This window comes from Schistocerca cancellata, chromosome 7 (assembly GCF_023864275.1).
Source record: "Schistocerca cancellata isolate TAMUIC-IGC-003103 chromosome 7, iqSchCanc2.1, whole genome shotgun sequence".
Classification (NCBI taxonomy): Eukaryota; Metazoa; Arthropoda; class Insecta; order Orthoptera; family Acrididae; genus Schistocerca; species Schistocerca cancellata.
This window is the reverse complement of record NC_064632.1, coordinates 196,945,724-196,959,222: the sequence shown is the minus strand read 5'-3', so window position 1 is coordinate 196,959,222 and position 13,499 is coordinate 196,945,724.

The following is a 13,499-nucleotide window of genomic DNA, read 5'->3' as shown; positions in this document are numbered from 1 at the left end:
TCACTTGAACACTGCACTAAAAAGTCGGCAAATATGATGTACCACTGCCGAGAGCAGGTAGTGGAAAACTGGACAGATGATGGGAAAATAAAAGGGGGGAAGCAGAGGAAAAAACGAAGGAGGGGAGGGGGAGAGGAGCCAATGGAGGATGAGGACCCATAAGAGGGGTGGTTGTGCTGGGTAGATGCGAAAGGGAGTGGGGAAGGCAGAGGTGGGGAATACAAAAGGACTCGGGGTGGAGAAGAGAGGAAGGGAGAGGTTAGGCAGGGAGAAAACATGATGGAAGGGGGGAAGAGGGAGTCCAGGGAAAGGACAGAGGAAAGGAGGAGGGGTGAGGATCAGAGTTGGTAGGAGGGATAAATGGAGGGAGAGAGGGCATCATCGAGGAGGGGGAGTTGATGGTAGCCAACTATGGAAACAAGATGAAAGGTGTAGACATGGAGGGTAGTGGGGGACAGAGGAGAGGAGCAACCAGGAGGTGAAGGGGATCAAGGCGGCAGTATGCAGATATGTTCGAGGAATAGGAGCAGATTGGGAAAGGAATGGGGTCATAGAGGATCCGCATGGGGGATGGGAGGCATATATGGAAGGTGAGGCGGAGTGAATGATTTTCAAGGATCTGGAGGGACTTATAGAATTTGGGGGGGGGGCAAATATCCAGGTGGGACTGGCATAATAGAGGATAGGACGGATTAAGGATTTGTAGGTGTAGAGGATGGTAGAGGGGTGCAACCCCCATGTCCAGCCAGAGAGGAGTTTGAGGAGTTGGAGGTGGTTGTGGGCTTTGAATTGGATGGAGCGGAGGTGAGGGATCCAGATGAGTTGAAGGTCAATGGTGAGGACAAGGTAGGTGAGGGTGGGGGAGAGGCGGACAGGAGCTGGAAGGAGCGAGTGGTACGACCTATGATGATTGCCTGGATATTGGAAGGATTGATTTTCAGAAGCCACTGGTTACACCATGTGGCAAAAAGGTCAAGGTGATTCTGGAGAAGGCATTGGGACCGTTGGAGGGTGGGAGCGAGGGCGAGGAATGCGGTGTCATCAGCATACTGCAAGATGTGTACTGAAGGAGGGGGTTAGGGCATATCTGCCATGTACAGGAGGTATAGGAGAGGGGAGAGGACAGAGCCCTGGGGCACACCTGCAGAGGGGTAGAAAGTGTGGGAATTGGCATTATGGATGGTAAGATAGGAGGGGCGGTGGGAGAGGAAGGAGGCCATCAGACGGATGTAGTTGACAGGAAGTGTCAAGGTTTGGAGTTTAACCAGGAGACCAGGATGCCAGACACGGTCGTAGGCCTTTCCGAGGTCGAGGGAGACAAAAATGGCAGAGTGACGGGAATTGAGCTGAAGGGATAGGAGGTGAGTGAGGCGTAGGAGTTTGTCATCGGCAGAGAAGGAAGGTCGAAAGCCACATTAGGTGTCAGGGAGGAGGTGGTTTCGGTGGAGGTGGTGATGGATGTGCCGGATAAGGATGGATTCCAAGAGCTTGCTGAACACCGATGTGGGACAGATAGGACGATAGGAAGAGGCATCAGATGGAGGCTTGTTGGGTTTGGAGAACATCAGGATATGGGAGGTTTTCCACAGGTCGGGGTAGAAGCCAGTGGCAAGGATGATGTTGTAGATGGTGGCAAGGACTGAAAGGAAGGAGGGAGGGCAGTGTTTGAGGTGGTATTAGGTAATGTGGTCGCGGGCGGGAGGAGTGTTGCATTTAGTGCGGAGTGTGAGGCTGATGTCCTGTGTAGTGATGGGAGTGTTAAGTTCAGATGGTGGTGTGTGGCCCAAGTACTGGAAGCTAGGAGCAAGGGGAGGAACAGAGGTATTCATATGGTCGATGATGTCAGGGAAGAGGGAATAATCAAACTGGGGATCATCCGGTATGTAAAAAACATTGGAGAGGTGAGAGGCAAAGTGGTTGGCCTTACTGAGGTTGTCAGGAAACGGATGGTCATCAAGGAGGAGTGGGGCGGTTCCCAGTAAGGCCGTGGAAAGCAGACCAATACTTGGAAGAGTTTATTGGGAGCATGGTGTTGAGTTGTGTACATGTCTGCGCCAGGCGCGGCGTTTCTTCGCAGTAAGCAGGTTGCGGATGTGTCGTTGTAATTGCCGGTGGCAGGTAAGTGTGTCCCGGTCACGAGTGCGGGGAAAAGAGCGGTAGAGGCGGCGGGACTCCCGAAGGAGAAGGACAGCCTGTGGAGGCAAGGCGGAGTGGTGAGGATGGATGGCTTTGGTGAGGATATGGGTGGCGACGGCGTCAGACAAGGTCTGGTGCAGGAAGGCAGTAGGGTGAGAGATGTCATCAGCAGATTGGAGGTTAAGGTCGTGGCCTTCAACCTGGGTGTGAATGGAGTCCTGGTAGGCATCCCAGTTGGCACGGGATTAATCATGGATACGTTTAGGAGGGATGTTGGGGAGAGGAGCGGGGCAGGGATGGCGACCACTAGAGATAGTGAGGAGAACAGGAGCATAGTCACTGCCAATGAGGTCAAGGACATCTGTGGTGATGCGCCCAAGGAGGTTGGGAGAGGCAAGGACCACATCGGCAGTGGTGTTGGATTCTGGTCAAGTGTGCTGGGGGAGGGGAACCAGGTCTCCCTGGAGGGTGGTGATAAACCGATGCCACCACTGGAGGTCGGCAGGGTCACGTCTGTGGATATTGAGGTCGGCGGCAATCACATAGGTGGAGAAGGTGCGGTCAATGTGGGCCAGGAAATCGTATGGGATGGAGGCGACTCTATGGGCTGACCTGCCAATATAAAAGGAGGAGTGGAACACTGTAGAGAACGAGTAGAAAAAGGATTGGTCAACCAGAAGAGCTCAGTGACTTCAGCATGGGCTGATGATTGGTTGTTACTTAACTAACAAATCGATTATGAAGATATCAGCAAATCTAAAGCTGTTCAAGTCGACTGTTGGTGAAGCAATTGTCAAGTGGAAACATGAAGAGACAACCACAGCCAGGTCAAGATCAAACGTATTCTGGCGGACAGGGTCCGTCGGGCATTGTGGAAAGTGGTCATAAAAAATCGCGTAAAACCAGTTGAAGGAATCATTCATGGGTTCCAAAGTGCTACGTGCAGCCTTTAGAGGACAAAGAGCGTGTGTAGAGAGTTACATAGAATGGGGTAGAGTGGTCGAGCTGCTCCTTGTAAGCACACACACTTCTTCTGTCAATGCTATGTGACACTTGCTGTGTTGTGAAGAGCGACGGCATTGGACAGTGTATGACTGGAATCGAATAATGTGGGGAGATGAATCACTCTGTGTCAATCCGATGGAGAGTTGTGGGTGTGGTGGATGTCTAGAGAATGTTACCTACCATCAAATGTAGCGCGAATAATGAAGTACAGAGGAAGAGGTGTTACAGTATGCGGGGTATTTTTCGTGCTTAGGGTGTGATCCCCTTATTGCACTTGAGAAATCACTAGATAGGGACGGATGTGAACACATTTAATAGAATTTTAACAGGATTGGGGACTGAGTACAGTAGAGGAACACCTCCGAGGTGACGATTGTATCAGTATGATGACACACCCTGTCGTAGAGCATCATCTCTGAGGCAATGGGTAAGTTGTTGACAATAGTATTCCTGAAATTGACTGTGCTGCCCAGAATCTCGACCTAAACCCAATGGAACACCTTTGGGTTATAACGTCGACTAAGTTCTATACCGCCGCATCCAACATCGCTACCTTCTCTGGATTCGGATCGTGAGGAAGAATGAGCTGCCGTTCGGCCCCAGACATTTACACACGTCGTTGAAAGTTTTCACAACAGAGTTACGCCGTCGTAAAGGGGAAGACTGGACACACCCCATTTTAATGTTTACTAATCAGTGTCAGGATATTTCTAATCAGGCACCCTTTACCGATCAGACACTCTGCATATTCCCCACTTAGACAGTTGTAAACAGGTCTACGTTTTCACTGTCTGCGTACAGCTTCGACAAGGAGCACCACCTGGTAGAGACGGGTTGCTGAGCGGCATTGAATGTGGTGAGCGGCAGGCTGGGCGGCTTTTCCGCCAGAGCGGCCATCTCGTTGGCGGCTCGGCCGTGCCAACGGGCCATACGTCACGCCATTGATCAGACGGCTGGCGGATGTGCCGGTGTGATGCGGACTGATAGCGCACGCCTAATGAGAGATCCTGGGCCATTGCCCGCGGCTGCATTAGCCGGCCGTGAAAGCCTGAATTAACGGCGCCCGCCCGCCCTGGCGGCGACCGTCCACACCCCTAGGGGACAGCGAGAGCTGAAGGAGGGTGCGCGTGCAGAGGCTCTGCTACGAGGTAACACCGACACACTCCGAGACACGCGTGAATTTGGAGCCGTCTACTTACGAGAACAACTGGGTACAGGCCTACCTGAAATTCTGCGATCAAAGAAACAAGAACACAACGAATAGATCGTATTTAGCAGCGGTCAAGAGGGAGACAAGAAAAATAAAACCACAAAGCTTGGAATGTCTTCTGCGTGGAATGGAGCATGTTGTACATGGGAAACAAACTGATTCCTATAGGAAGCTGAAAGAACTTAATAAACATGAAAGAGTTATGGTGAAAATCAAACCCATTTCATAAAATGAGTAGTTGGATTTTTTCCAGAATCTATGGACAGCTGATGAGGAAGATATGAAAAGTGCAGTTAGTGATTTTTGATCGTATATCAGTGGAAGAACTGAAGGTTGCATTAAAAACATCTAAAATCAGAAAATCTCCAGATGACAACATCCATGTGGAATTATTTAAGTTATGCTTCAGAATCTTTGCTCATAACACTACTGAACTTGTGGGAAGTACGGCGACTTACGAGAGGACTACCAAACAGCAGTTCTTATCCCGTTATTTAAAAAAAGGGGGAATCGCAGAAAATGCGACAATTCTCGTGGTACTAGTCTTCTGAAATGTGGATACAAGATATATGAAAAACCAATAACAGACAGAATAAAGGCACTTTCGTGAACGTTTCCTGCTGAAGAACAGAATGGTTTCAGGTGGGAAGATCTTGTGTGGACAGTGTTTTTCAGTCTGCCAAATTGTTTAAATACACAGAGAATACAATCGTACCACATGCCTGACATTTATTGACTATGAGAAAGCTTTTGACCAAGTTAACAGAGTTAAATTATGGGAAGTTTTACAAAAGAATGGCGCACCCCAGCATTTAATAAATATAATTTACGTTATGTATACAGGCTGGAGAAAAATTGTGTCACGAAATTTTAACCCTAGATATCTGATGCCAGTAGGAACTAAAATTACTAATGTTGTGTAGGTCGACAACGCATCATTTTTAAACTACGTAAACTTCCCGCCACGCGCTCCGATTGGCCGCGGGATTGCCCTGTTGCCGTTCGTCGGTTGACGGGCAACACTATAGTTGTCGGTTAACGCACGCAATCGTCGCTCGCCCCGTCACTGTCTCAACGTGATACTCACCCGTGTCGAATATGTCTTCCACCTCACGTCAGACGCATTCACACGTAAGTTTCGTATCGGAGCACACACACGTCATCTACGATTTAGTCATACAGTAAGCATGGCGGCACAGTATTCGTCTGAAGAACAACAACATATGGTTCTTGTTTATGGACTAGCCGACGGCAATGCGCATGGAGCTCGACGGTCGTATGAGGAACGGTACCCAACAAGACGCTACCCACACCCGCAAATTTTTATAGTAATTCACCGGCGACTTGGCGCAACAGGCTCGTTACCGGGATATCATGGTGATGCTGGAAGACCTCGAACACGACGAGATGCTGCATTTGAAGAGATTGTTCTCGAGCGCTTCGAGGAAGCACCTACGACAAGTACTCGAGCGTCTGGACGCGACATGTGGTCCAATCATCGGTTAGTCCGGGAGGTTTTGAGGGATTACAGCATCCATTTATATTGCACTCTGTCCAAGACCTAAATCCTGTGGCGGACTACGAACAAAGGCTTCGGTTTTGCCGGTGGTTTCTGCGGCGTGTTGCACTAGATCCCGACTTCCCCATCATTGTGTTCTTTACCGACGAGTGAACCTCCCACCAGGATGATCTCTAAAACACTCGAAACGTTCATTGCTGGGCAAGGAGAAATCCTCACGTCACGTGCGTCCACGGACACCAGGAAAGATTTTCGCTCAACATTTGGGCAGGCATTGTGGGTGACCATCTGATTGGGACGGTCCGTCTATCTCCTCGACTTATCAGGGCAAATTACCTTCCTTTTTTGCAAGAAACTAAACCCAGCCTGCTGGAAGATGTTCTCCTGGACATACGGCTACGCTTGTGGTTGCAGCATGAGGGGGCGCTCGCACATAACAGTCGTGCTGCACGCGGGTATTTACATGAACTGCTCGACGGCCGGATAATTGGCAGAGGTGCTCGTAGGACACAGTCCCCGCAAGCACGAGACCTCAAACCTCCGGACTTTTTCCTCTGGGGATCTAGTTTACCCACTGTAGTGTAACGACGTAAGTTCTTTATAAATGATTTTCTTTCGACATATGACCATGTGCAGACTTCGTCACCTACGTCAGTTACAACCCACTCCAAAATTATTTATATTCTTTTTAAATTGTCTCAGAATGGTTCTTGAACGAAACTGTAAAACATCATTTGAGTCGTATGCACAGAATTACGTCACTCGGGCCAATTGGTTTGCGTGAACTTTTTCAATTTTGTTTCTCCTCAGAAATTATATTGATACACTTTATCTTGATTTAATCGATATTAGAACCACATTAAATAAACTTTGAGATTCAAAGTCGCGATGAACACTGTCAAAATTCAATAATCTCGTCCAATATATTATTAATTCATTCACATAATTCTTCATAAATAAATCCTCAGAACACGTATTTCAATTTTAATAGCATCCACCAGTTTATTATCTTCCTACATACAGACGTGAACCTGAGCCTTTACAAGACAGGACTAACCATTTTCAATAAGATTAAACTTCCTATGATATCACTGTTGTACAAAAAAAATACATATTTTCATTTATCAATTCTTAGAAGCACGACGCAACAACTCGGTTCCAGGATCTTCTGTTGCTCTTTGGCTGTCGACCCGCGACGTATAGTGGCCAGCAATTTCCTCTCTGGTCGCGGCAGCGAAGATGCTGTCTCCGTTCGTTGCGGCGCCCTCTCCGTACATGAAACATAAAAAAAAATACAAACTTTAGGCAATTCACAACCATTACAAAATATTACAAAAATACATAAACAAAAACTAAATTAAACTTATATTCACCTGCAAACTGGGCTGACACTGGTGGATGGGTGACGCTTCAATTTCGTCCCACTACACCACGCGGACGTGAACCACCTAGAAACGAAGATGAATTAATGGTTCAAATGGTTCAAATGGCTCTGAGCCCTATGGGACTTAACATCTATGGTCATCAGTCCCCTAGAACTTAGAACTACTTTTCCTAACTAACCTAAGGACATCACACAACACCCAGTCATCACGAGGCAGAGAAAATCCTTGACGCCGGGAATCGAAGATGAATTAATGGATCACACTCAGAATTCGACCAATCACATCAGGGCAATGGCAGGAATCTTGGAAAGAGTTCAGCAAAACACCGTTCGACGTTACCAGGCTTGTGTCGCATCAGACGGTCACCAGTTAGAGCACCTGTTTAAGTAAACAAACGCCCTTTTCAGGGCCGACACAATTTGTAAAAGACTTTCTGTAAGCGGACTAACAGTTGTTGATGGTTTGTTCCCGGTACGTCTTATAATGAAACTGCAATGGATTTGTCGGGACCCCGGCGGATACGCCCCAGAGTGGAAGGCTGGCGCACTACCACCGAGGGTATGGGCCGCCTTGGATACATCGCGATCTCCCGTAGACAAAGCATTCCCGGTCATGCGTTGTCCAGAGCGTCCGGCAACAGGCAATGTCGCGGCCAATCGGAGCGCATGGCGCCCAGTTTCAGTAGTTTAAAAATTGTACGTTGTCGACCTACACAACATTAGTAATTTTGGTTCCTACGGGCATCAGGTATCCAGGATTGAAATTCCGTGACAATTTTTGGCCACAATGTATAAACAATATCAAAGTAACAAAGGAAGTCCGTTAGCGAGAAACATCTGTCAAGGAGTGAGACAGGGATGACCTTTATCACCCACGTTGTTTAATATTTGCATAGACGACATCCTAAAGACGTGGCAGACTAAAGTAGTGCGCCCTCAGAAACTTAATAAAAAAGTTATAAAAATAATCTTAGCGGACTCGTAAGATAAATTAAGCACAGCCGTTTGGTCCTTGCACAAGGTAGCGATTGATTATAATGTGACAATATCTAAAGGTAAAAATTAATAATGGCATTCCACGATAAGGAGAATTTTACAGCTATAACTGATGATAAACAACTACAACAAGTAAGTGGTTTTAAATAAATCGGATGTGAAGTCTGATGTGAGATCTCTTATGACGATCAAGAATACTAATTACAAATATTCCAAGAGCTGATAGGTACTATAATCGCACTCTGGTCAAAGAAGTTAGAAAAGAACTAGTACTAAAATTTTAAAATATAATGGTAGTAGCAGTTCTCAAGTAGTGGGGAGGGGAGGAGGGACTTCAGAGACCCGGACTCTAACCATCCGTCAAAAGTGCAGACTCCTAAGACCGCTAGCTGGTTAAAAACTCATAGATCAGATGTGAAAAATAGTGAAATATGAAATGAACTCGGTGTCAAAAGCATATTTCAGAAGGCAGAGGAATGCAGAAAAAGAAGCATGAACACTTTCAAGGGATATCAGAAGAACTAATACCCAAATTATATATTAATATGCACCAAAACAGGATATGATGATGACTTGTGAAAAATGTCAAATGAGTATTCTCAAACATGAGTCCCACCTGAATGAGTATTATTCGCGTAGATCAACCAATACCGAGGGAACTATACATGAAATGAGTCGTTAAAACTAGTAGATGAATTGTACCATTTGGACAGCAAAATAACTGATAATGAGCGAAGTAGAGAGAACATTGTTGGGAATTTTGTCACTGGATGCTACTGCCAATTCAGTGCAAACATCCACAGTAGCAGAAATCTTATTTTACTCCTACTGTTCTTTAAAGATAGCTCATTCCACGCTTATCACTTGCTTGACAGGGCAGCTCTATAACAGAAATGTGGCAACACGTTAGGAAATAACGAATAATATTTATTAAGAGTATGTCAGAAAATGGTTCTGAACTTCGGTCTAGTTTGATGTGTGGCATTTTAAGTCATACACCTAATACAATGAAATATAAATAACTTTGTTGTCTATTGGCAATCTATGATATTGTGTAGTGTAATATTGCAGACACACTTGACTGTTCAGATACTCCATGGAACGGAGGGGCCCCAGGCGATTGGTTGTGCCTGTGTGGCGGCGGCCTCTCTTAGTGACTGTCGTGTACCTCTTGCTTGGTACACAAAACTGAAGTGAGTGAGTGGCTGTCAAGCATTTGCCTTCCGACATCTGTAGGCTGGTCTCAGGTGGAACGTGCGACACTCACTTCCATTGGTTTTCTAAAGGCTGGATGCAGCTGTTAGTGGTGCTGGGGGTGGGGGGTGGGAGGAGGGGAGGCTGCCAGCTGCATCGGAATTTCCCTCAGACGGCTGGCTGTGTAAAGGTCACATGATTATGTAAACGAAACCAGCCTGGAATATTTGCCTATTTTGAATGTGACCACGATGTACCCCAATTTTATTTTCCTGTTGAACATTTGATTTTAAACATGAAATTGCCAAGCTGCTGTATGACTATGCCTCGCACCCGTGTCTTTTTCCCATGTTTGTGCACTGAAATGTGTACCAGACCATTAAGTTTGAAAATATTCTCGGTTGTTGTCGAAGGTTCTTGTGAATGTATGAGTGGATTTAAAATTGGCATAAATGTTCAATCTCCACTTGAGATATGCGTCTTGTCGAGTATAGACGGGATAGGTATCCTTTTCGAATTTCGAACCTATGATGTATGCGGCCAGCAGAAGGTGATGTCGAGGGGATTGCCTATACTGCCGGCGTGTGGGGGATCGGTGGATGGGTATCTGTATACAGAGATATGTTTTTTAGTCGCTGAAAAAGGTGCGCCACGAAGGATGTTGTCGAACTGCTTGGTGTTAGAGCGACTCTGTGACATTTTATTCCAGTGTGTGTCGAAGTCATATCCCCCCGTGCACACAACACAGGAGAGTCCGATAAAGGAAGGATGAAAAATAAACACCTTTTCTGCACCGGGTCACGGTCAGATTTCCTCGAATGGTTTTGAACGGGCCTTTGTGGTTCCACCATGTCACAGTCAGACTACATTGCGAAGGAGTGAGATCATGTTGAACGAGATTACAGCCGCGGATTGTTTATAGAGAATGGTTGAACCGTCTGGGTGTTGTCAGCAGTGTCGAATGTTGACAACAACATTGTCCCGTTGCACATCGCACTCAAAATCGTTCTTTTACGTTGCGAAATGTGTGGAAATGAATGCCCCAAGGGAAGAGGTTGTATGATTTACGCCCTTTGTGATACCTCATGAGCCCTAAATATGTCGAATTTGATCAGGATTGTGTCCGAAATGTCTTCACTGACCACCATAATAAAACAGAGTGATTTCAACGCTGGGCGTCGCAACGTGACTTCCGTTGCTGGGCAGAATTTTGGTTAAATTAGGTGCCAATGTGACAACGTTAACCCAAATTTGCTATTGGGACCTCTGGTAGGCAAATGTGACCATCATATCAGAAGTTCAAAGGGTTTCATATGGCGCCTGAAGACACTTAAGCTATAACCGTCGGATTGTTTGGTTACCTTTATCTTCATTTAGAATAGTACCTCTGCAGGACTCGTTAGAGTCAGCCACCAGTATTTTGAACAAGTGGACGGTGTCGTCATGGGATGTCCTTTGTCTCCCATTTTAGCAAACTGACTTGTGGAGGGCTCTGAGGAAAAAGCGCTACAGTAGGCAAGTCTACAACCTTCCTGCTTTTAGCGGTATTTAGACGATACATCTGTGGTGTTCCATCTAGATTTACCAGGCATTTAAACTAGTTTCATCCGAATGTACAGTTCACAATGGAAGTGGAAAAGGATTAGGTCTTACAATTCCTGGATGCATGATTAGAAGAAAAGCCGGCGGTATACTCGAACACAGATTCTACCGGTAATCAACTTACTTAGAATTATACTGGTCAATCAGAAAAAAATATATCAACCTACCTAATAGCAGGTATGTTCACCTTTGGCATAGATAACGAGGCCTTGACACACACAAGTCACCTAATTCCCGTAAATCCCAGTGTGAGGAGCGATAAACTCTAACGACACATTTAATGGCATCCCAGATGTGTTCGGTCGGGTTCAGATCTGGCACGTTGGGGGGCCAGAAAATCATTTGGTACTCGCCACTGCGTACCTCGAACCATTCCCTCACCTCCCTGGCCCCATGACGTTTCGCATTATCTTGCTAAAAATGCTATTGCTGTAAGGAAACATGGTCGTCAAGAAGGGATGTACGTACTCTTCAACCGTTGTACGGTACCCAATGGCCGTCACGGTGCCTTGCACGAACTCCACTGGACCCACAGATGCCCATGTGAATGTTCCCCAGAGCATAATGGAGCCGCCGCCAGCTTGTCTCTGTCACGCATCGGGATTCATCAGGCCATGCAGCGAACTGACTACGTCAACCCAACTTCCAGTGCCAATAATCACGTGGCCATTTTAGTCGTAGTCGCCGATGTGGTGTTAAAATTGACAGATGCATGGGTCGTCGGCTGCGGAGGCACAGCATTAGGAGTGTTTGGTGCACTTTGTCTTCAGACACATTTCACTCTGCCAAGCATTAAAGTCTGATGCTACTTGCACCACAGTTTGCCGCCTGTCCTGTTTTACCAGTCTGGCCAGTCTACGACGTCCGACATCTGTAGTGATGGGTGGCCGTCCAATCCACGACGTCTGGACGTGGTGTCACGATGGTTTCGCTACATGTTCAAGACACTCACCACGGCACTCCTCGAGCACCCGATAAGTAGTGTAGTTTCCGAAATGCTCGTGCTCACAGTCAAACTCATATAGATCACTCACCTTCCCCATTCTACATACGGGCAGCACGCTCACTGACACTACATACATCGTGCGTGTGTCTGACTGGTGGCCACTCCTCGCCTCGTGTCGCCTGGATGGGTTTATATCGATAGTAGGTTGGTGGTCATAATGTTCTCGATGATCAGTGTATATTTTCATTATCCTGCACATCTCGGTAGGGCGTAATGCTCTTTGGTAGACAGAGCACATGTGGTCTCAGATGCTAACAGCCTGCTTGGTGAGCTACAACACCTAAGAACGTTGTTCCATCAGAACGGCATTTCTGACCGAGCGGGGTACAGCAGTGGTCAGCACACTCGACTCGCATTCGGGAGGACGACGGTTCAGACCCGCGTCCGGCCATCCTGATTTAGGTTTTCCGTGATTTCCCTAAATCGCTTAAGAAAAATACCGGGATGGTTTTTTCGAAAGGGAACGGCCGTTTTCTATCTCCATCCTTTCCTTATCCGAGCTCGTTCTCCGTTTTTAAAGAACCTGGTTGTCGACAGGACGTTAAACACTAATATCCTCCTCCTTTGCTATTCTGAAAGATACGCCATGCGTTCCGTTCCCACGAATTTCAAAGCAGAGATGTAAATGAAGATGCAGAGGCATCCACTGCACTGGCGTTTTTGACGCTTTTTAGTGGCATGTCATCAAGAATACTAAGTGCGTTTTTATCCCACCAGCAAAATTGTGGAATTTGTTGTGTTCGGTCAAAGACGACCTTGGCATTACAAACGCGGCGTATATAGAATGCCATGCCAATGTGGGAAATCTTATATCGGGCAGGCATGCAGAAAGGGGCCAAAATGTTGTGTTGAATATCATCATCACACATGGCGGGGGCAACCTGATAAATCAGCAATGTTGAACATTGCTTGGACATTGGGCATCGCACATTTTAAGAGAAGACCGCATTTTTATCCACGGCGCCATCATACTGGGACTGTGTTTTTTTTCCCTTTATTGTATTTCAATTCCCCATCGGGGCGGGCTGGCAGCAGCATATGCGCTGCTCTTCAGCCGAAAGACATAGAACAAACAATAGAAGACATTTACAAATAACAAAGGAGAGAATATGGTGAACATAGATATAAAAAAGGGGGGGAACATCATAGAAGGCAATAGACAAAAAAAGGGGCGACTGTAAAATGGAGATAAAAAACTGCTTAAAAGTAGCGCACACAAAAGGCCACACACAGTGACAATTAAAAGAACACAAGGTACAGTATTGAAACGTCCCCTTAGAATAATTTATGAATTACTGTGCTGATAAACCTCTTACATTATTTGCTTTTCAAACAGCTGAGCAGAACTAACTGTACTCAGACATTTCGCATTTCGCTCTTTACCTATTCTGATCAACACTAAAATGACACACAATATTTTTAGCGCACCGCAATCTGACTTTCAATA